This window comes from Pleurodeles waltl, chromosome 3_2 (genome assembly GCF_031143425.1).
Source record: "Pleurodeles waltl isolate 20211129_DDA chromosome 3_2, aPleWal1.hap1.20221129, whole genome shotgun sequence".
In the NCBI taxonomy this organism is placed as follows: Eukaryota; Metazoa; Chordata; class Amphibia; order Caudata; family Salamandridae; genus Pleurodeles; species Pleurodeles waltl.
The window spans coordinates 60,448,880-60,472,644 of NC_090441.1; positions in this window are offsets into that span (position 1 = coordinate 60,448,880).

Here is a 23,765-nt window from a genome sequence, read left to right on the forward strand (position 1 = left end):
CAACCCCCTCTCAACCCTCTGTCTGGACTTCTGCACCCCCTCACTAGGAGTGGTACTGCCAGACACCAGAACTGGTGGGACGCTGGCTACAGCCGCCCCCCCAAGTTCTCCTGACACTGTGGGGTCTCCCTCAACAGATGGCCCTATGGTACAGGCTAGGCTCCCCTCCTGGTGTTCCCGCAGGGAACCCTCCAGGACCTGGGACCGGATCTCGGGCACCTTGGGCCTCAACCCATCCCCATTCCCTCTCCTCTGAGACTGGACATGGGGTCCCTCACCCATCCCACTACACTGGGACCTACCTGGGACACTACAATCCTTCCCTACCTCACCTGGTTGGGAACTACCTAGACCACTCCTCTCAGGAGCACCCCCAAATGCCTCTTCAGACTCTGTGGTACTCACCCAGAAGTCTGCCTCCATTGTAAGCTCCCTGGGGTCAGAGAACTCACACTCCACCTGGTGTTGGCATAGCTCTGGAAAATAAGGACTAGACATATGCTCTCCAGCAATTACATCACTCAGCCCCTCACATGAATTAACCAAAGTACCCTTCACCCAACCATCCAGTGACTCTGCTTTGACAAAGCACCCCACATCACCCTCCTGAGACTGGTGAGACAGTACCTGACTGTCCCTGACACTCAACCCACACTCTTCTGGGATGTTTTCACACTCCATAACCAGGACTTCTACCTGGGGGGAACCCCTCTCCCTGTCACTCTCACCTAGAGTCAGTAGAGTGTCCCTTCCACCAGTAGGAATATGACTCCCCATGCCAGTTCCCCAATCCACCTCAGGGACCCTGTGCATCACTGGAGCTACCTCATACCCCTGAACCTCCTGGCGTGTGTTAACTCCCTCCTTCAAGTAGGGCACCACCTCTCTGGGCATGTGCACTTCTGCAGCATCACTGGATATACAATTGTTGCTGCCACCATTCCAGCTGGACTCAGCCCTCATGACTTCCAGCTCTTTCAATTTAAGCTCGTAAGCATAAATCATTTTTTTAATCTCTAAGTCCCTCCTCCTTTCTGCCAGGACTAAGGCCCTCTTCTCCTCGGCCCTCTTAAGCTCTTCCAGACTCCGGATTCGAGCTAGGAGCCTATCATCTCTTTCTGTTCCCTCCTCAGGGCCACTGCCCTCCTCTTTGGAGTAGTCCTCCTCCTCAGAGTAGTTATCCTCCTCAGACTCATTTGGTGGTGTTGCCTGACAACGTTTCAATTCATCCTGAAACAGGGCTGACTCAAGATCCTCCCTTCTGGATTCCTTGTTCACAGCCAGTCCCCTTTCCATGCAGAATGCTTTAAGCTGCCACTTTTTATACATAGATAGGTGCCAGAAATTTACTTCCATTTCTGCAAAGGCTTCACAACCAAAAAAACAAAGTCCAAAAATATCATCAATACTTCCAGGAGGACATCAGAGAACAAAAAGCAGAATCACAAGACAAGTAGTATGTGGTCACGTAGTGGTCTGAGATCAAAACAGTAGTGTACACTTAATTACTGTATGTCAAGTACAAATACAAGTCCAATCCCACCGCTGCCACCAATGTTAGAAATGGGGTCTTTGGTTGACAGTCAGGTTACCCCCTGTTCAAGCAAGGACCCTCACTCTAGTTAGGATAAAAGAGAATCACCCTCAGCTAACCCCTGCTTACCCCCTTGGTAGCTTGGCAGAGCAGTAGGCTTAACCTCAGAGTGCTGGGCGTAAAGTATTTGTACCAACACACACAGTAACTTAATGAAAACACTACAAAATGACACAACACCAGTTTAGAAAAATAGGAAATATTTATCTAGACAAAACAAGACCAAAACGACAAAAATCCAACATACACAAGTCAAGTTATGATTTTTTAAAGGTTTAAAATAAAAAGAGTCTTTAGGTAGTTGTAACAACACACTAGCGCTGCTAGCGTGTAAATGTACCTGGTTTGCGTCAAAAATAACCCCGCACGGGCGGTGCGCGTCGAAAATAACCCTGCACGGTTATATGCGTCGAAAACAACTCGGCACAGCGATGCGCGTCGAAAAAGCCAGCCACGCGACGGTCCGAAAGTCCCGCGGCGCAGGTTGCGATCTCTCAGCCTTCGTCAGCGATGCTGCGCGTCGTTTCTCCTGCTCCGGGCGTCGATTCTCCGGTCGCGTTTCCTGCGGCGTCGTTTCTCAGCTGCGGAGCCGGCGTCGCGTCGTTTTCTCAGCCGCGATCGGATTCGCGTCGATCTTTTCTCCGCACGGTGCTCGGTGCGTGTATTTTTGTCCTTAGGCTGCCAGCCTCTCCTTTCAGGGTCCCAGGAACTGGAAGGGCACCACAGAGCAGAGTAGGGGTCTCTCCAGAGACTCCAGGTGCTGGCAGGAAGAAGTCTTTGCTATCCCTGAGACTTCAATAACAGGAGGCAAGCTCTACATCAAGCCCTTGGAGATTTCTTCTTCAAGATGGAAGGCACACAAAGTCCAGTCTTTGCCCTCTTACTCTGGCAGAAGCAGCACTGCAGGAAAGCTCCACAAAGCACAGTCACAGGCAGGGCAGCACTTGTTCCTCAGCGATCAGCTCTTCTCCAGGCAGAGGTTCCTCTTGATTCCAGAAGTGTTTCTAAAGTTTGTAAGTTTGGGTGTCCTTCTTATACCCATTTTAGTCTTTGAAGTCACCTTCCTTCAAAGGGGACTCACACCTTCTTGTGAAATCCTGCCTTGCCCAGGCAAGGCCTCAGACACACACCAGGGGGCTGGAGACAGCATTGTCAGAGGCAGGCACAGTCCTTTCAGATGAGAGTGACCACTCCACCCCTCCCTCCTAGCAGAGATGGCTAATCAGGAATGCAGATCACACCCCAGCTCCCTTTGTGTCACTGTCTGGTGTGAGGTGAAAAACAACCCAACTGTCAACTGACCCAGACAGGGAATCCACAAACAAGGCAGAGTCACAGAATGGTTTAAGCAAGAAAATGCTCATTTTCTAAAAGTGGCATTTCCAAACTCACAATCTCAAAATCAACTTTACTAAAAGATGCATTTTTAAATTGTGAGTTCAGGGATCCCAAACTCCACCTGTCCATCTCTTCTCTAGGGGAATCTACACTTTAATCATATTTAAAGGTAGCCCCCATATTATCCTATGAGAGAGAGACAGACCTTGCAACAGTGAAAACGAAATTGGCAGTATTTCACTGTCAGGACATATAAACCACATTACTATATGTCCTACCTTATCCATACACTGCACCCTGCCCTTGGGGCTACCTAGGGCATACCTTAGGGGTGCCTTACATGTAAGGAAAGGGAAGGTTTAGGCCTGGCAAGTGGGTACACTTGCCAAGTCGACTGTACAGTGTAAAAATACACACACAGACACTGCAGTGGCAGGTCTGAGACATGATTACAGAGCTACTTATGTGGGTGGCACAACCAGTGCTGCAGGCCCACTAGTAGCATTTGATTTACAGGCCCTGGCACCTCTAGGGCACCTTACTAGGGACTTACTAGTAAATCAAATATGCCAATCATGGATAAACCACTTACATACAATTTAGACAGGAGAGCATATGCACTTTAGCACTGATTAGCAGTGGTAAAGTGCTCAGAGTTGAAAAGCCAACAGCAACATGTCAGAAAAACATAGGAGGCAGGAGGCGAAAAAGTCTGGGGATGACCCTGCAAAAGCAAAAGTCCAACAGCCAGGCACAGGATGGGCCCTGACATATGCAGCATGGGTGTGTCCTTAGTGCTGTGTAGCTCCTAATGTTGATGACATTGGCTGATGTTTGCGGCAACTATGGGCATTCACAATTGACAGGACTGGAACATTTGTCTTGTTTCAGGGGATTGTTGAAGTTGTCACCTCTACCCTCTAATTTAGGTGTGTATTATCCATGGGGACGTTACTGCCATTGGCTACTTGAGCTGCACACAGAGCAGAGGTGGTAGTGGCAACTGTTGTCACTGTTACATTCCAGTTGTCGGTATGGCTAGAGGTTGTTAATTGGGCCCTAGTTATTGTAGGGGGTATAGTGGCTGATGTGTGCCGGGATGTCAGTTTGACGTTGTGCCCTTCCCTCCTGGCGTGGCTTTACCTTTGCTCCATCGTTGGCATGGCAGCATGCCCACATGGGACTGTTGTTGGTGTAGTGTAATGGTGGGACCCAGCTTCTCTCTGTGCAGCCCATGCCATACCCCTTTACCCATGCCACTCCATGTATATGATGACTTCCATGCATTTTGTGGTCCGTATCCCCCCCTGCTTACAGTTGTAATTTGTGCATTTTAATTCCCCATGCGACTTACCCTGCATCTGTGTTGTTTCCTGGTAGTCTGCGCTGTCCTGTCCTTGAATCCCTGTGACGATCTCCTCAGGGATGATGGCTGTGACCATCTCCTCCATGTGGTCCAGGGCCTCCTGGTGTGCTGGACTCCCACCTCCAGTCTGCAGTGCTACCTTCCTGTTCCTGGCCATCTTTTCCTTGGTCCTGCAGTTGCAGTCATGCCAGCGTTTCTTGCACTCGATGACTGTTCTGCGTACTTCTGCCACACTGTTAATCTTGTCAACAATTTGTTGCCATATTGCCTCTCTCCTACTGATTGGCAACTTTGAGGTGACAAACAGTTGGTGCTGGTGTTCCGTCACCTCTTTCACCAGAATTTCCTGCTCCTCTGCACTGAAGCGACACTTTCTTTTCTTCTTCAAACTGTCCTGGGTCTTGTGTGGGTCCTCCTGACTGGTCCCTGGTCTGTTGTCATCTTCCTGGGGTCTGTACAGGCATCTGGGATCCATTTTGGCTCTCCTCTGCTGAATTGGCTGTGTTCGCGGGGAATTTTGACACTATTGCGTCAAAAAACGCCGCATATCCGGTGTGCAGTGTCGTAAATCGACCCACAGTCATTTCCGCTGCGTTAACGCCGTTTTGCTTTACTACGTGACGCTGCGCTGTGCGTAAAAAAAAATGACTCACACCTGTGGTTCGTGCCGCCGTGCGTCAAAGTATAAATTTGACACCCGCACTGTGCACAGAAATGGCGTTAGCCGGCGGTAATATTTTTGATGCAAAACTGCGCTGGCGCAGTTTTGCGTCAAAAAGTATAAATATGGGCCTTAGTTTCCTTCTTTAGGTTTGCTTTTCGTACCAGTTTTCCAACTGTGGGTCTTTATCCTGCTCATGGTCCCTCTGTTCCTTGGTGGGCCTGTACCCTTGTTTGCTCAGTGCAGATATGTACTTTTCATGGCTTAATATTCTATTAAGTTGTCCTTAACAGAACACTTTCATGGTAGTCATAGGATTTTTGTGAGGTACCTGTTGTGTTTGATGATGCATCTTCTTCATGTTCTTGAAGTGAAAGATTTGATTTCTAGACAGTGTTCATCCATTAGGGTCAGGATGTTGGGGTCATGCTTGTCATCTTCACACAATAGCACTGGCTCTGACTGCAGGGTCCAGAGTATCTAGCCATGCATTAAAACATGGCCTTTCATTGATTCAATTGTTTCTTCCTTCCTTCTCCAGTCAGAATCTTCGGAAGTTGCAGTAATCTTCAAATATCGGCCCTGCATCAGACGATGATGCCACCTTGATCCAGATGGTTTTTCCTTCCTTCTCTAGCCAGAATCTCTGGAAGTTGGAGTAATTCTGTGGTATTTGGCCATGCTTCAGAGTACAGTCTATATTTGATTTGGATGTTTCTTCTTTCCTTTTCCACCCACAATTGTTGGAAGTTGAAGTAATCTTGGGATATCACACCATACATCAGATTATGGCCCTTCTTTGTTCTGGATGTTTCCTACTGGCTTCTCCAGCCAGGTGTTCTGGAAGTTGCAGTAATCTTGGGGTGTCGGCCATGCATCATATTACTATCTCACTGTGATCCAGACATTTATTCCTTCCTATCCCTGCCATAATCTCTGGAAATTGGAGTAATCTTGGGGAAATCAGCCATTCTCAGGGTTTAGATGCTAGCATTGGAATCTGGAATGTGATGAGCTGTAGTGTAGCATCAGAATTTAAGAGGGCCCTTTAGGATTGATTATTAAAGAAGTGGGTGGCCGTTAGGAGCTGCTTCCTGAGGCCACCATGTTTGTTGCTTACATTTTAAATAACAAAGAAAGAACACATCTGATCTGGAACCTTCTTTTCAACCATCAATAAGATTATTTTTCTTCCCTAATCCGGATGTTTATTTCTTCCTTTTCCTTCCAGAATATCTGGAAGTTGCAGTAATTCCTATGGTAGTTTTTAGGCCTTTCTCCTTTGGTTTGCAGTACTCACCTATATATCCCTTTTGGAGTTATGGTTTTCATTTGACTTCAACTGACCATTTAGACAGCTCTAGCTGCCATTCTCCCATACAAATAAGTAGCTGAAGAGTTTCATAAAAAGTGAATTTTTCACAGGCATGCAATTGATGGTAGCATAACAATTTGGCTCCTTACGAATGTTATCTGTAGGACAGACGTGTGAGTCCCTAACCCTTTGTTGGACCTTTTCCTTCCTGCAGAATCATCCCACACCCTTTTGCCTTGTGTCTCCTCTTTTTCTGTTCTCGGTTTTGTTGGCTTTAGTACTCTGGGCACTTTACCACTGCTGACCAGTGCTACAGTGCAAGTGCTCTGTACTCTAAAACATGTTGATATTCATTTATCCACAACTGGCATATCTAATTTACTTGTAAGTCCCAAGTAAAGTTCACTATAAATGCCCAGGGCCTGTGAATTACATGCTACTAGTGGTCCTGCAGCACCATTTGTGCCACCCACTACAGTAGCCCTTTAAACATGTCTCATGCTTGCCATTGCAGAGCCTGTGTGTGCAGTTTTAAACTGCCATTTCGACCTGGCAGGTGCACCCACTTGCCAGGCCCAAACCTTCCTTTTTATTACATATACTTCACCCCTAAGGTAGGCCCTTTTTTGCCCCAAGGAAAGGGTGCCGTGTATTTAAAAGGTTGGATATGTACGTTTAAGTTTAACATGTCCTAGTAGTGAAAAACTATTGATTTAATTTTCATTAATGCAAGGCTTATCTCTCCCATAGGTTAATATTGAGGTTGCTGTTAAGCAACCTTTAAGTGTATCTTCCAATTTGAAAAAGATAGAAATTTGGAGTTTGGTGTCTCTGGAATCACAAATTAAAATCACAACTTATGGTTGAAGTTGGATTTTAAATTGTAAGTCTGAAAGTGCCACTTTTAGAAAGCTGACATTTTCTTACTTTAACCATTCTGTGTCTCTGCCTGTCTCTGAATCCATGTCTGGGGTAGGTGACAGCTGAGCTTTGTGCATTCCATAGAGACAGTCACATACAAAGGGAGGTGGTGTGTGACATCTGCATTCTGATGGCCCATCACCAGGCTGATGGGTCTTTCTAGGCTTCATGGGAGGGAGGAGCTGACACACCTGAATCAGGGTGTGCTTCACCCCATGCAAAGGTCTACATAGCCCCTTGTAGAGTATTTGAAGCCAGGGAAGGAAGGGTAAGGACTGTGTGCACTTCCAAGGCATCTCTTTGAAGACTCCCCAAATTCAAAGGTTCAGCTGGGTATAAGTACTAGACCCCAAACCCCACCTAGTCAGTTCACTTTGGTTGCTGAGGAGACTCTACCAAGGAGAGGAGCTGAGTTACCAGGAGGGACTGCCACTTTGATACTGGCTTTGCTGTGTTGGCCTGCTGCCTTTTGCTTGACAATGAGAAGGACTGGATCTACTCTCTACAACCTTTAATCACACGTAATGCCAAGGGCTTGTTGGCTTACCTCCTGTTCTCAAAGTCTCATGGCCATCAAAGACTTTGTTTTTGTTATTTCTACACTGCTGTGAGAGCCCGTTCTGTGAGAACTAGAGATAAAAGTCCCAATCTGTGAAAACCAGCGCTCCGCGCTGCACAAGAAAAAAACTCTGTGTTGTGAAAATAAGCGCTTTAATTTCCCATCTGATAAATGCTTTGTGTGTCATTCCAGCAAAGGACCCTTGTTTCTTTGCTGATCTACGGCAGAGTCCTGACAAGCATCTGTGCATTAGCCCAGATCTCAGCCTTTCTGTTGCCAAGTGTTGCCGGGGCAATGTTGTGCCCCACCTACAGCTTAGACTGTGGGAGGCCGCCGCATCTGCTTGCAGCAACAAGCGCCACACGTAGATGGGTCAGCGAGGCTCACTGCAGCACCAGGGAGGAGACAGCAACATTAGGAGCCTCGTCCCCTGCAACACCAGCAGCTCGCCTGCAGCTCATTGCCTCACACAAAAAAGGTACTGTGAATCCCAAGACCCGTGACGTCTTTGCAGCCAGCCAGCATGACATAGTGGGCTGCTGGGTTTGATTAAAGTATACCAGTCTCGAGGGACCGGCGAAAAACTTACAGTTTATAGACTTATAAAACATTGCTTTCCCACTCCAACGCTCAGAAAGTCCCTTTACTGATCCCCAGTTGGGATCATTGTAATGTCACTAAGATTACCATAAAGAACCTAATATAAGTGAAAGTATTTTACCTGTAGTGTAAAAAGATCTAGTTGGATTTTTGTCATTTTGGTCTTGTGTTAATCGGATAAATATTCTCTATTTTTCTAAACTGGCGTAGTCTTTTTGTGGTGTTTTCACTGTGCTTCTGTAATGTAAGTGTTGCATAAATACTTTATACATTGCCTCTTAAGTTAAGCCTGACTGCTCTGTGCCAAGCTACCAGAGGGGGGGCAGAGGTGATTTAAGTTGTGTATCTGACTTACCCTGACTAGGATTGTGGTCCCTACTTCGACAGAGTGTATACCTCTGCCAACTAGAGGCACAATTATTAACACTGGTGATCAGCAGTGAGGATAGGACTTGTGTTTGTTCAGAACCTTGCAGTAATTTGGTGACAACAATCATCCACATGTAGACCAATTCGAACCAATTCTCTCTGGTGCCCACTGGCAACATATATGTCTATGCTATCTGATTGGCATTTTTGCTTTTTCTTCTAAATCATTTCTCTGATTGGAGTCTCATAACTACACCTGCACCTGCAAGCATGGATTTTAAGTTGTACAAGTTGTAGAAATACACAGTGCAACAACTCAAGGATTTTTGCAAAAGGTTTAAGGTCTCTACTAAAGGCTTCACTAAGGAGGTGGAGCTGCAAAAGGCGCTAAGGACCTGGTGGTAATATAGAGGTGCAGCCAATGAGACACATTTTGTATCCACTAGGTTGGACAATTCTTAGAATGAATTATACTAGAACATTGGAATGTTGAAGAGAATGGAAGAGCAGCAGCCTATATGAACTTGTAAAGGCCCGCTTCTCTCAACATTTCAATGTCCTAATACAGAGCATCTGCCTTTCTCTTTCTCCTGACTCTCGAAAATATGTTATTTAGGCAGAAGAAAGTAAAAGGCAGAGCTGTGCAGGAGAACACAAGCAGCCTTTGCCCTTCCCTCCTCTTGTAGCTCATTCTCTCTAGGACTTCAGAAGAAAAGAGGGGTGAATTCTGCTGAGCTACTGGGTCTCCCTGGCTTGGTTGAACTCCAAAAAGCAGTTCAGCCAGGCTGGGGAGAATCAGGGGATGACTTCAGCCCCTTTCCACAGCTCTTATTGTGAATGTTCAACAGCTAACAGCCATGGCTCTGTGTGTGCTGTTAACTGTAGAACATTCACAGCAACAGCTGTGAACAAAGGCGTTGGAGCCAGAGGTTTTTTTTTTACTCCCTCAGCTCCGTGAGCCCTTTGTTTTACTAATAAGCACATTCTGTCCTCATGTGGCAGAATGATCTAATAGCTTTATAGCCCACCGTAGCTGAGCTATATCGGCTGTTAAAGTCCTGCTCTCCTGTTAAAGGCCCTCGGCTCGGGCCTTCAACCCTGCAGTGGGCCTTTCATGGCCGACATGTCCCACTATGGCGGGCTATAAAGCTATAATATTGCATTATCCGCATTGTTTAGGCAGGCAATTACCACTGATTTTGAATTCTATTTATGTTGCTTTGGTATGAACCGGGATTCTTGATTGCAGAGATATGTTACTGTACTTGATTGGACTGTGTTTTAAGTTGGAATTAAGGTTGTCTTGTGTCACTGGCAGCAGAATGTTACTTAAATCTACTAGTCCTGTAAAAAAATGCACTTGTTCCTTTGGTGCCATGTAGTGTGGTGACAAATTATGGCAGCAATCTCATTATGTAAGATCTCTGATAATAGCCTCTCTGATCATGCCAGGGCTAATACTACAGTAGGGTTTGATACTTGCAATTTCAATCCCTAATATAGCAATATCCTTACTTTGCCACCTTTCCGCATATGTCTATACTGGGGCTGGAGATAGCAGTAAGCAATAATTCAAGGGCTGGAATGCTTTTGAGTCTGCAAACCTACTAACTCGCATGTTTTGAGGATGTTCACCAGCTCTTCTCTCATCTTTTCCTATACTGAGAAAGGTTAGAAATGTACTACTAATAATGGCAGAAATAGAAATTCTTCCTGGATTGGGAAAAAAGTGGCTAAACCTAAAGTGAACTAGTAAACCTTCAACAGATTTTCGCATGAGCAAATCTACACATGCATATTTGCCCATGCTAAACTACATTTCACAAATATTTTCCATGAGTACAATTTCCTGGTCTACTTCTGTAAGTTCATGTGAATTCATTAAAGCCACTAATTCAAAGACATGTACTATGCGTGCACGTTTGTGACTTTCTTTAGGAATTGGGTCCCTAAGTATGTCTGACATTAACCAAGACATTTTGTTTTATTACAATTCTACCTCTCTCTCTATCGGCTGGCTTTAATGTGAGTGATCACATTCTGCTGTTCTGCAAGGAGCATATTGGCACACAAAGTTTTATTCAGTGCCATGAACTACTGTGGCAATCTTTGGCGTGACAAAACTGGAGAGTGCCTGTATGCAAAGAATACGGAGGAGGCCCCCCTCCAGACTCCCTCAGGGCAGGTGCTGTGCTGATGGTGCCCCCTGTTGGGGTCCCCCACACCTCAGGGGCTGCAGGGCCTTTGTTACATCACTGGTGGCAATGAGTGCTTTTTGAGACCAAAAAACTTATTTTGCTTTTTGTCAGTGTTTGTTACAATGGTGAGGACCTGGCATCTCCCACAACATTAAAGTATTACAAAAGCCATGTCAAAACAAGACATGATTTGACGAAACCAAAAGACTCACAACAAATGTCGAAGCGGTTGGCTTTGCCAGTGCTTATTTATTTTCAGACTTCCAATAATCTTGCTGAAAATGGTTACACTAATTTTCCATTAGGAATATTTTTGGGAAATACTAGGGTGCATCAACACATTTTACTTAATTATGCTTCAAAGAAATAGCACCTAACCTTTTCCTACTTGCATTTTTTTTCTGAACATTTTATTTTGAAAGTGAAGAATCATCATCCTTGCTTACAAGCTTCTTCAAACTTTTGCATCTAACCAGAGAATTCTGGGAGCATTAAACTCAGCCTTATATTGTTAAACTTTTTAAATGTGTATACTTTTGTTTTTTAACTGGAACCACTGTCAGTATTGCAGTGCAACCTTAAACTGCTTATTTACAGCGCTCACCCTAGTGATGAAGGCTTTTCATTAATGAACCATAAATACAAATTTGAACGCCAATAACATATGGGCACAGATTACCTCAAATGCAGACAGTGGCTTCTCTGTAAACTGTCAGCCAAAGGGTTAGTGCTGCAGGGCGTTGGGTCTACTTGTCCCAAGGACAAAGTAAACATGAAAACTTGTTGCCCTTGACCACAAACAATATGTCCCAGGCGTCGGGCTATATATGAATTCCACATCTTGTCTGAAGTGATAGGGGTAGATAGATCAGCATGAATGGCTGGTCCTTTGGGTTCGGTTTTTGTGTGTGAATACATTTGGGTGTGATGTGTGGGAGCCACATTTGTACACCGACATGCTTAAAGGGCTTGTTGATGCAAGTAAAAGTGACACTGTTGGAGATATGTTTAAATGAAATAGAGTGTACTTCACACACATTCCCTGATTCTGACTGCCATTCCAAGTGTGCCCTGGTTGGGTTTACAAGACCTCTGTATTGGCCATGGTGTCTCCATATTGCTAGTTCTGAGTAGAATGTGGGTAGTTTGGAGGGTGGTAGGCACACTTAAGAGCTCCCAAAGGGATTCTACAGTGGCTAGTCCAGCACTGAGTGGGCCATAAGTGGCACTAAGTGATTCTTGAACCAGTGAAAGGAACAGACAAGTTTTAAAGAATCTTTGGGAAGTAAGGTGGCCCTGTATTTCCCTGATGTCAGTTGGTTTGGATTGTGATGGGCCAATAGGGTGTAATTGCAAGCTGACAACCTGAGCCAAAGCACATGTCAAACCATTAATATTGGACCAAGAAATAGGTAGGACAATCAAGAGATAATAGAGTAAAATGTTCTGAGCAGAATCTACCTCATAGACACAAGATGAGAGTGATAGTCAAGCACAAATGAGCAAGAAGTTACTCAGAAGCAGACCTAATTTTAAAATATCAGCGTGATGGTGTAATCAAGTAACGTCACATAGAAACAAGCAGGGTTGAATCTGTCCCTGGACATTATATACTAATGCAAAGTCCATAAACATAACCACTGTCTCAAGCAAAGCCACAGAAAAATTGAATAGCACATTTGGCTGATTAGTGGCAAACCTTACTCAGACAGGGAGATGTGGTCATCTTCAGATACCCCATAATCCAAAAGCACTTAGAAAGGGGATGCCCAAGCGAGATGCAGTGGCATTGTCAAAGAGGATGGTTGCTATTGTTTCACAGTCAAAATGATAGTCGTTTTAGTCCCAGTACTATAGGCAGACTCCAACTGTGAGAATGGGTGGAACTTGCGGAATTTCACTGTGAAACTCTGCAAGATTCAATGGAGTTCCACGAGCGGGCGGAAATCAGTACGTCATGCTGATTTTTAGCACCAGGAGCTTGTTCCGTGCTGAGAAATCAGTGTGAGCAGCACCACATGGGGTGCCGGACGGCACTGCTGCTCAAATTGATTTTACTGCTGCTGGAGTAGATTTTCTACTTGAGTGGTAGCTTTCCAACATGAACGGTCGTGACTGCCCGCGACCCCTTGTGTTGGAAAAATCTTGCTGGGTGCTCACCTAGTGCCCAAAAATCGCACAAGAATTTTCTTGCTCGCCAACTTACCGTTGGTGAGCCGCACTCAAGAAAAAACACCGCCACACAGCAGTAGGCAGAATTTTGCCGGAACTCCGCATTACATTCATAACGCAGACTAGTCAAAACTGCACAAACTCCACCAGTGGAGTGGAGTTTATTGCCCAACCCTAGGGCACATCATTGGGCAATTTCATAAACTAACCACCAGTAACACTCCCTTGATGTAGTACCACTGACCACTACCCTGGTAGTAAGGTAGAGGGTGGCATTGCAAGTGATGACTTAGGTCAAAACCTAGAAATAGGATACAAGAAACACTGAAAAGTGATCAGACACAGAAACCAAGTTCCATTACTACTGGCAATATAATCCCTGCTAGGACAGGTCAGTGTGATCTACATGGAACATGGAGAATTAGTGGCATTGGTGTATAGAATCGTTTAGCTCTGAGGGCAGCCATCAGGGCAGGTGATTATGAAAAAGTCCTAAAACACACTAATGCAGAAAAATATTCTGGTTTGTTTCTCCTACAGAGTAACCTTGAACATTTGGTATTGGATGTACATTTGGGACTGTTGTCATTTTGATGCATCAGCACACCCAGTGCTCTTGGTACAGCACTTTAAAATAAGGACTGTGACAAGGAAGATAGACCAGGTGGTAATGACCTAATATCTTATATAATTACTACACTTTTGTAGTGCACACTACAAATGGTATGATCTCTACTCACAGATAACCACTCTAAATTACTCCCCAACTCAATGGTTTCATTGTAACAACCTCCGAATGATAGAGGAAGAGTGCACCTGCCTGTATCCGAAACTGTAAGCTCTAGATTACATACAGAACTGTATCATGGATACATTAGTCTACTAAGCTAGCATACTTGCTGAGGTGTGATCTTTAAACTCCATCTTGCCCATTGTGTTTTTTGTCACCTGAACCAGTCTCTGTATTACGGCCCTTCTGGTCTGGAACAACGGTAAATTGTAGCTGCCAAGGAATATGTCTCTTATTTAAAAAACAAGAACAGAGAAAACAAAGAGGAGAGAAAGTGACTGCTCATAAGTCTAAGAGAAAAACTCTCTTTTACAAAGATATAGGGCCAGATGTACTAAGCATTTTTACTGTCACAAACACTCCAGTTCTGTGCTTTTGATAGTTAAAATGTGTTTTGCTACGTACTGATGCCATTTTAGGGGTATGAAATGTTTTCTGACTTCTAAAATGAGATTTGATTCTGAATGCAAACTGATTCGGTGTCTGGAAGGGGTGTGTTGTAGGTTTCCCTTCCAAATACGGAATCAATATCATATGGAGGAGAGGATGTAGTGTAAGGGCCTCAGCTGCTGACTTTGGAGCTGAAAGACCCAGGTGTGAGCCTTGATGTTGGCAGCTCAACATCCTGTGAGTCTGTAAATCACTTAGGGCCAGATGCATCAAGCAATTTTGCATTCATAAATGGTGCGAATCGCAAAATTCGGCCATTTGCGATTGCAAAAATGCCTTTCAAGATGTATGAAAGGCATTTGCTGTGCAATTTTAAGGAATCGCTAAAATAGCGATTCCCTTAAAATTGAGACCCCATTTAGAGAATCTCAAGTTGCGATTCTCTAAATAGGGAATCCCAAATAGGGAATTCCTACTTGCGATTTCCCAAGCTCATATATCAAGCATTTCCTAAATGCGAATTGGGCATTTAGGAAATGCAATTACCACCAAATAAAATTTGGTGGTAAGCACGTGCAATTTTTCAAAATGCATTATAGATGCATTTCTATAAATGTCATGCAGCGCACACATGCCTCTAGGGCATGTGTGTGCTTCACATGTCCGCAAATATTTTTTTGGGGTGCCTTAGGCCCCCAGCACCCTGGGGTTAGCATTACCTAATTTGCGAATTCCTGACTGGAATTCGCAAATTGGTAAATGCAAAAGCATTCGCACCTATGGGCCTACAGGCCCATAGGGATGAATTGAGTCGCATTCTCTAATTGCGATTCGGTAATAGCGATTGCGAATTTGCAAGAAATCGCTATTAACGAATTGCAAATTTCATTCATCCCATTTTGCGTTTCTTAAAAAGCGATTTCTTAAAGTTCGCTATTTAAGAAATGCAAAACGGATCTTTAATACAACTGGCCCTTAATCTCTCTGTGCCCACAATTCAGTGCCTTGAGACCATCATGGGTGATTTGATGTGCTTTATAAATTCAGGATTTATTTATGTATCACTGTTTTATGACTGAAAACCAGTTGCAAAACTTTACAAATTTACCAACACTTCAAAGGATTTGGTAATCTATCCGCTAAAGGGAAGGGGCCCTAACTCCCTTCATGAATGTAAAAAAAAAATTGTTGAAGAGTAGGCAGTAGTTCATGGGTTCACTGACAGCTCACAGGCAGACATTTTCAAGAAATAAATATTTCATTTAAATGCATCAAATATTCCAAATATCAAATTTGACGGTCCAATTCTCCTTTCCTTGTGAATGCCCAGTTCTAGGTTGTATGGTGGGTTATCAGAGGGGTATGGACCAGTTTGCCCCAAGTCATAAATCAAGTTCCGAGAAAGTAGATAGCCCACTCATAGAAATTACTATTGTCATAGTTCCATCAATTTGGAATCAATAATGAAGCTTTGGATCCTTGTTGTCAATAAAACTTTCATTTATTAGTAGTGACAAATCTTAAGTGTCTTAGGTGGTCATTACAATCCTGGCGGACGGTGTTAAAGCGGCGGTAAGACCGCCAACAGACCGGCGGACAAAAAAAGAGAATTATGACCCTGGCGGGAGCCGCCAACAAAGACAGCCACTTTAAGCACTCCGACCGCCACGGCGGTACAGACAAGCAGCGCGGCGGTCACTGCCAACAGACAGGCGGAACACAATGTACCGCCCATAGTATTACAACCCGCCAATCCGCAACCTTTTCCGGGGCGGATTCACTGTGGATGAAAACACGGCGGAAACAGCTTTGGCAATGGGAAAACGCTCACCTGAACACATCCCACGAGGAACGAGGACTCCATGGACCCGGAAATCCAAATACTCCCTGCCCTTGTCTTTCTGCTCCTCTACGACCATCATCTACGTAGGCGCCGCAGACAACGGTGAGTACTGCACCTACGACATGGGGGAGGGGGGAGGCAAAAGTTAGGGGGACACCCACCAAACACCCCCACCCCCAACCTCACATTATACAACATACACACCAAAGCAGTCACAAAAATCACAGTAACAACCTACAATCCCCCCGGAAGAATGAAAAGACAAAGCGAAATTCGGTCAAACACTGTAATGTGGCAATACACATGTCATACAAAAATATACAGATATATATGAAAATCAGTCATAATTATATACAGTACGAGAAGTAGTGCAGATATGTACACAACAATGTCCGTGCACCAACAGTCCAAAAATGCATGGGCGAGGCCCACAAAGGATACCTGACCACAATCGGAGAGAACACTGCCGGGGCATCAGATAGAAATACTACAGGCACCTCAGGGGGAAGGGAAGGGGGGGCACCTCAGCCGGATGACTGCAAAGCCAGAACCACGACGGGGCTCCATGCCCATTTATGTATCCTGGGGAGTGCAAAGCCACAGTCTCCCAAGTCTCTGCAGTGGGTGGTTTGCCCACTGTGCCATCCTGGGAAGTGCAAAGCCACAGTGTCTCAAGTCTCTCCAGTGGGTGGTTTGCCCACTGTGCCATCCTGGGGAGTGCAAAGCCACAGTCTCTCAAGTCTCACAAGTGGGTGGTTTGCCCACTGTGCCATCCTGGGGAGTGCAAAGCCACAGTCTCTCAAGTCTCTACAGTGGGTGGTTTGCCCACTGTGCCATCCTGGGGAGTGCAAAGCCACAGTCTCTCAAGTCTCACAAGTGGGTGGTTTGCCCACTGTGCCATCCTGGGGAGTGCAAAGCCACAGTCTCTCAAGTCTCTCCAGTGGGTGGTTTGCCCACTGTGCCATCCTGGGGAGTGCAAAGCCACAGTCTCTCAAGTAGATGCAGGTCCCCACTGGTACTGGGAGGGACTGGTGCCCAGACTGGATGAGTCTCCCCGTGAAAGTTCCTGTCCTGTCACTGTCCCAGCTGCACATGGGATAAGGATGCCTGATGTGGCGGTCTAATCATTCCTACCCGGTGCTTGCCCTGTTCAGCGGTGCTTCGAGTTTTGCTTCCTTCTCTTCCAGTTTCTCTGTATTAGCTGTCATGAATACTTCGGTCCACAGTATGGAGTCATCTTATCACTTTTAAGCGATGAATGGCTGAGGTGGCCCTGCTAGCCAATTTGGCTACAATTAGGAAGGACGTTTGGGCTCCCAGTAGGAGGTTCACTCAAAGGTCTGCAACACACAGGGGGAGGGTCCCTGGGACCGATTGCTAGCCACCGCTATGCCCAGCTGAGCCAGACAATCCAATGTTACAAAATAGTTACCAATTTCAGCACTTCTGGAACGGATGTGCACCGTCGGGGCACTTTGACTTGAGTCGTCCTCAACAATTCTGGTTGCACGTGAAGAGTTACTAGGTCCGAACCACCTGTACAAGGTGGTGCTGCGTCTGGTGCACAAAGACTTGATTTGCACCAGACAGTTACGATCTCACTTGAAAAGTGCTCAGTGCTTTACTTTCACAAAAATGAGGCACAACGTCAGGGACCTGATGACCTGCATCGCCACCAACCATACAATCACTCCAAAGACAATTCCCTATGTGGTAGCTGCTCGGAAAGAGTCACAAGTTTGGTGTGTGATAACTTGAACCACACCAGACAATCCTGGATGCTTCCACGGAGAACATAAATCCTGCGCCCTATGGGAACGAGGCACAATGTCCAGCGCTTGATGACTTGAGTCAGTCTAGGCAATCTAGTTGCACAAGAAACTCTGTTTCCGTACCTCTATGAAATGAGGCACAACATCTGGTATGAGATGACTTTAGTCATACCAGACTCCCCGGTCACACACTTCTATGCATGTTCAGCCGTGCCATAAGAGGCAGAGTATAGCACAACTCCGGAGGCACCCCCACCTCTGAGAGTCACCACTTTTGAACAGGGCACAGCATGCAAAGGGTGTGCAGCCGAGGGTCACATGAAAGAAATGCAACACACTCAACAACAGCAGGCTATGCGAGGTCCAGCACCGGGTGATCCGGTTCACACCACAAGTCGTTTCGGTGTTCAGTGGTCTGCACGATGAAAGGCCACTCACCCGAAGTGTGGGCAGTACTTGCCAAGCTCCACACCAGGCAATTCTGTTCTCCAGACACAATAATTAATCTACGCTCACGCCGCCACTGCCAGGTGGAGTCGAGCATACGAAGTAGGCACAGAAGAGGGCACTGCTTACCAGATGATACCAGCAGACAATGTTAGCCACTCACAGGAGAACTTTGATGTCCCTGAGACCTCCGCAGAGAACGGGACAGGCCCAACCTACCCTTGGAGAACACACTTCAGGTTACCACATGGCAATAGGCAGTTGGCTCAGGCCCACCACAATACAGGAAGGGAGTGCGGATCCCTTCCTCAGACAGTTATCTTCCTGTGTACTTCAGACTCCTCTGGCCATGGTCACCACACAGTCCAGCAGTATTTGTCCGTGTTGACGTAGGTCAACTCTCGTTGCTGATGGGTAGTACTCCTACTTATACTAAAGTGTGCCTTTAGTTTGGGGTGGTTCAAAGGGTTCTCCTTAGAACCACAGATGTCTCCCTGAAATTTGTCACTGTCCACCCCGAGGACATGGAATGTAGATCTTTATGTTTATGTTTAGTGGGCTGTACTCTGGCTCCAAGAGGCCGAGTATCAGGAACCTCTCCGTCCGATCGATCTATCCCAGTGGTTGGAGGGCATTCTCAATGCTTTTGCACAGCTGGAGAACGAAAGCTTATGAAGGTCTATGAGAATGGAAATCTATGCTCAGAATCCTCTTGTTGTTACTTGGCAAGATAACTCAGTGGATTAATGCATTGACTGCAGAGACCTGTGTGCTACCAAAAGAAGATTTAAATATCAGCACAGCCTACTTAGACTTTTATCTTTCTAAAATCGATAATGTGAGCACAATTGAGTCTGGTTATTTGAAGTTCATTGCACTCAATTGATGAAGAGCTCCTTCCTGCACAAAAGGTCAGTCCACTCTGTGTCTCACTCAAGAAAAGCCCTGATGGTGTGGCAGTTCCTTACATTTATGTGTCTATTCTATTCTTTACCGATGGCCCTCCCCTCTGCCCCAAAACTCAAAATCTTCCTCTTGGAGAATATTAGCTACATCAGAAGCTTGGGTCTTTCAGATCAGTAAGCATTTTTGGGCGATGACAATTAGATTGCACGGGCATGGCAGGAGTGACATGGTGTCAGGACACAGGCAAAATAAAGGAAGAAAGGGACAGAGTGGTTGGCGCATGGCTTCGGTGTCTCTGTGTCAAACCTGCACTGTGGTGGTGACCGAGCATATGCAACATCACTTCTGGACATAGCAACTCAACACTTTCTGTTTTACACAATGATCTGATTAACTTTGGCAATGGCCATTTGCATGAAGTGAGTGAATGAGACTATATTACACCGAAATGGAAGCTCGTGTTTTTTTTTGTAGTGTAAGCACATGATGAGTTATAGAGAATTTGAGATAAATCAATAAATCTACTTCCTGCAGAGGAGTCTATGCCTTACAGTTAGGCCTGGGCAGAATTTCGATTCTTCTGGAGTAATTGGAGTAATTTCGGTATTCCACATTACACTTTAATGTGGAATTACTGATAACTAAGTGATTACTCCTACTCACATACTTAAGAATAATTTGGGGGAAAAAATCCTACTGCAAGAGCACATTTAGGCCCATATTTATACTTTTTTAGCGCCACATTTGCGTCATTTTATGACGCAAAAGTGACGCAAACTTCCAAAATACAATTGTATTTTGTATGTTTGCGCCGTTTTTGCGTCAAAAGGCGGCGCAAATGCGGCACTAAAAAAGTATTAATATGGGATTTAGTGAGCATGGGTGGCCGCTCACTATTTGTGTTCTGCTGCATTTAGTGCTGCTTCTTAGCTCAAAATGCATCCTTTCGTCCAGTACCAATTGCCAGTAGTAAGTTGGAGGAAAATCCTACCCCAAGAGCACATTTAGTGAGTACAACAACTGCTTGTGCTGGCTATTTATGCTTGTTTGCATATTTGCAGTAGGAAATAGTGCTAAATGCAGATGTTACTCTTCTTGTGTAACTGAAGTGTAATTTCGGGGAGTTCTAAGGTAATTCTGTGTGATTATGCTACATGGAATAACAGGAGTTACACCTACCCCTGCTTATAAGGTTCATTACAACAGCGTGCCTCTGTTGGCCACTGCACAAAAACAAATGAGGCTGCACTTGTTAGGTAAAAATAATTACATCTTTTCATTTATAGGAATCATTATCTACAAATAATGTATGAATTACAATACCAAATTTCAAGTAGTTTGTTTAAAGCACTTAAAATTACCCAAGTGGATATAAATGAGTGTTTTTATTCCCTAAACAAAGTACTTTTGCACACATTCCAAAATCAAAGAGTAAAATACTCCCTCTCAAAGCCCCATCTGTATAGCCTAGGGGCAACACACACAAAAGAGAGAGGGAAACACATATGAGGTGATATGGAGTGAACAAAAAAACACATACAGCACATTTAAAGTCCTTCAAACCCTTAGGGTCAAACTCCAGAATGTCGCACCAGCCACTGACGCGCAGGGTGACAAAGTAACTTGCCCAGATCACAGAGTGCTTGTGACGGGATGTGAGATTTGAAGTAAGTGGCCAGATTCCGAGCTATAACAGGGCTGCCAAAATTTAATTCAGAACTGACATTGTGTTTAGAAAAAAAAAGATACATCGTTTGTCAAATGTGAAGGAAATCTTCCTACGAGAGCTGTGTGCTCTGCTAGGGCTCCTTGATGACTGGATTTAGGAGTAAGATGAATTATATTTTTGGGGAGAATATTGCTGCTTTTAGTGGAATCTAGATATAATTATAGTTATTTCTGTTTGTTCTGGATGGCATAGTTTTCTGTTTGATACCTTGCGGCAGCATGATTAATTGTGATTGAGTGTTGCTCTGCAATTTCCAAGCTACTGACGCGCATACTGGTCCAAGTACCTCTTTGTTTTGCAGTGGCAACATGCAGCTCCCTGGCACAGGATACTGGTCTCAGATTTACATCCCCTCTGTGGCTGTCTGATCCAGGATTCCTGTCTGCTGTTCACCTGATACAGGGGCCATACTTAGACTTACTGTAAAAGCACTTATGAGAGTGGGGGAGGGGTGAGTCAGAACCATAACATGGAGAGCGGGGACAGATGGATGAGGAGAGCGAGTGGAAGTCTCAATGTCCAACCAGTATTTTTGTGAATTTGAATAACTGACTTATGTACCAATGTACCAATAGGTTGGTTCTTAAAATTCCAAAATGTAGTGGGTCGCAATCCTACCTCCTTCATGAATATTAATGAGGTAGGTTGCAAATTGTGAGTCACCACTGGTGATATGCTGTGCTGAAGGCAGCACATCACCATGTCGGTGATAGTTTTTAAATAAAGCAATCTTTTATCTTTTTAAATGCGGCCCATTTTTCTTAACAAAAGCAGACTGCATTTTTTTTGTTTTTTTGCGTTCTGATGATTAAAATGTAATCCATTTAGCCTCTTATTTGATCCACAACTGTTTGCTAACACAAATACCTAGGCATAGTAAAATATCCTTTACGGTCACACAAGTGTCTTAGTAGGGTAAATGATATTCTTCTTGCAAAACCTGTTTGTTCTGCTAGAATAATAATTGTTTCATTGTATAGAACGTATTATTTTTGTTCAAATTTAAGAATGAAGGGAATTTATACTCATGGCTCAATGTTCCTATTTAGATTGATCGCACTTGTTCAAGAATGGATGGTCTATTATGAATACACCTTTGGTAGGATACTTTCTTATATGCACTTTTTGATCACAATATGTATGCCTTTCAGTGTACTTTCATCAATACACTTTACACTTAAGAGAGTGAATTCACCTTTATCTTCTCTTCTCTTTTCTTTCTTTTTTCTTCTCTATGTTTCTTCTCTATTTTGCTCTTGCTATCACTACTTGCTTCTTTTAAATCAAGTCATATACTTACAAGCATGTACTCCCTTTTTTGACACCCTCATTCTGGTTAGCTTGCCAGAGAGGTCAAGTCATTTCTTTTTTCCACCTTTGGAACAAGGGGTCTACTTCAAGCCCACTTTTCATCTTTGCACTTATTCTATAGCTCACACTGTTTGACTTAACCATTGCTTACCTATTTGGAGCCTTGAAAAAGCCCCGGGTGAACTAACCACAAGGGGGCGAAACATGTGTCAGCAGTTTTTCCTTATATGCTCAAGATCTCTACATGGAACACTAAGGGGGTCATTACAACATTGGCGGTAAAAGGCGCTTACCGCCGTGCAGAAGACCACCAATACCCCGCCGCGGCCGCGTAATTCCGCCACAGCTATTATGACCCACATCTCGGAATCCGCTGAAATTCAGACACCCACACAACTCTGCCACACCAAAGGTCAGTGATAAACTGGCGAAAACAAAACCTCCACCTCCACGCCAACAGAAATACGCCCACACTATCACCACACACGAATCCACGCGGCGGTCTTTCAACCGCGGTATTCCATTGGCGGTACACACCACCGCGCTCAAAATACACACATCTCCAAAACACCACCACATTGGACAATTCAAAATACAAACACCTGATACACATACACACACCACTCCCACACACCCATTACAATATAAAACACACACCCACATCACCCACAAACCCCTACGACCGACAAATCACGAACGAAGGCCAGAGAGAGAGCACAGAATAGACAACCCCATCACACAGAGGCACACAACACCATCACCCACACCACATCCACGCACAAAACACCACACACCACTACACATCACCACACTCGTCACCACATACACCACCCCACACATCACACACACCACCCCATGTCACGCCAAAGACACCCCCGCTTCTCTGAGGAGGAGCTCAGGGTCATGGTGGAGGAAATCATCCGGGTACAGCCACAGCTATTTGGCTCACAGGTACAGCACACATCAATAGCCAGGAAGATGGAGCTATGGCACAGAATAGTGGACAGGGTCAACGCCGTGGGACAGCACCCAAGAAATAGGGAGGACATCAGGAAGAGGTGGAACGACCTACGGGGGAAGGTGCGTTCAACGGTCTCCAGGCACAACATCGCAGTGCAGCGGACTGGCGGCGGACCCCCACCTCCTCCCCCACAACTAACAACATGGGAGGAGCAAGTCTTGACCATCATGCACCCACAGGGCCTCGGAGGAGTCGGTGGAGGATGGGACACTGGTAAGTCAAATCTTAACTATCAGATCCCCCGCCCTACCTGCATGCTCTCACACACCCCCACCCTCACACCCTCCACTATCACTCCAACTCCTCACTAATGTACTAAGAACACAAACCACACATCCCAACACCAAGCCCTGCATGACACAACAAAGCATGGACACCCAGCACTAAAGCATGCTCACTGCACATACCCAGAACAACCCCCTAACCATCATCACACAAGCCCACACACTGGAATGCTTGCACT